The sequence below is a fragment of the Suricata suricatta genome, chromosome 5 (genome assembly GCF_006229205.1).
Source record: "Suricata suricatta isolate VVHF042 chromosome 5, meerkat_22Aug2017_6uvM2_HiC, whole genome shotgun sequence".
In the NCBI taxonomy this organism is placed as follows: domain Eukaryota; kingdom Metazoa; phylum Chordata; class Mammalia; order Carnivora; family Herpestidae; genus Suricata; species Suricata suricatta.
Window position 1 is genome coordinate 25,139,252 of NC_043704.1, and position 1,478 is coordinate 25,140,729.

Here is a 1,478-nt window from a genome sequence, read left to right on the forward strand (position 1 = left end):
GTGAGTGTGTGTGAAGATCTTGCTGGGATGGCTGAAGTTTGCTTCTTTTTAATAAAGCATGACTTATTTGTTCATTTTTTTTAGTCACTCAAGAGTTTATAGTTTCATTAGCCCAATAATACACCTCTGAGGTCCCCACATGATCTTTCCAAAAATTGCCAGAGATGTAAATTTGAAGTGCTCCAGGCCCTTCCATGACCCCTTCGTTCCTGCCAGCAGGTAGAAAGTGAAAAATGAGAGCATCTCCACATGGATCTTGCCGCATTGGCTCTGCTTCTTCAAGGGCTGCCGTGCTGATGCGAGTGACTGGACATTTCAGCACAGGAGCCTCTGCATGATGCCTTTGCTTGATTGCAGAGCAGGAGCTCTCTCCTTGGGCCATGTTAGAGATTTTCCTAGCACTTGGGATTTGCACACCAGTTCACCTAGCTTCTCCCCTTGCTCTAACAGAGACTCCTTCACGCTGTGCAGCCTGATTTTGATCTCATTCAGCTCAGCCTGCACCTCAGTAGTGGGGTCAGCTTCTCGGCAGTTCTTGTATCTACTGGGGTGGCCATCTAAGGGCTGCTTAGTGGATGGCAGCAAGAGATCCTACTGGCCACTGTAACCCGTCCACTTGCTTGGAGAATTCATCTAGTACCTTCTCCAACAAGGTAAAAACCATCCAAAGTGGAAATTCACTATCCTGCAGGATTGTGGTTTCAAACGGAGACATGGCACAGATACTCTTGTTCTTGGACAGAAGCTCTATTGCCTTATGCTGAGCACTCCAGTCATAGATTTGTGAGGGTCATGACTTCCTGAGCATTGGACCTCTGGAAAAAGCTGAAGGAGCACACGTCATATGCGGCGTTCAGAAGCACCGCCTTGGGCTTGCCTTTGTACAGGACACTGACGAGGCACAGCTTCATGGTGCATGTCCCTCACAGCCTGCCTCTGGGCTATTGGACCGGCGCCCCTGGAGACTGCCGCAGCCTGCTGGCGAGTCTGACCTATTAAAAACATCACCCGAGAAAATATTTATCAAATAATTTAAGAAAATAAACATTTGGCACAGTTTGCCCTGAACTTTAAAATGCCTCAATATTAGGCATTTTGGAGTAGATGCACTTTTTTATTATCTAATTTACTCTGTGAGGATCTCAAACATCTAGCTCTTTTCCGTGTAATGAAAGAGTGTTTAAAAAAATTTCCCACAGTAACATAATGCTAATGGTGAATGTTAGATTAGGTTAGGTAAACAATTTTGTGAAAATTAAAGGAAGTAACAAGTTATCAAAAATAAATTTTCAAATTATTGTATTATCTTCATCAACAAATCTTTGATGAATAGTTAATTATAATGATATAAAACAATTGTGTTTTTTGGGTTTTTTTAATAGTTTATTGTCAAATTGGTTTCCATACAACATCCAGTTCTCTTCCCCACAAGAGCCTTCCTCCATCACCACCACCTCCCTTCCCCCCCCCCCCCCCCC

General features: G+C 43.7%; 1 pseudogene; it reads right to left on the minus strand.

The window, feature by feature from the left end:
• Positions 1 to 315: 315 nt before the first annotated feature.
• Positions 316 to 911, minus strand: LOC115291094 (annotated as a pseudogene).
• Between the last annotated feature and the right edge of the window lie 567 nt (positions 912 to 1,478).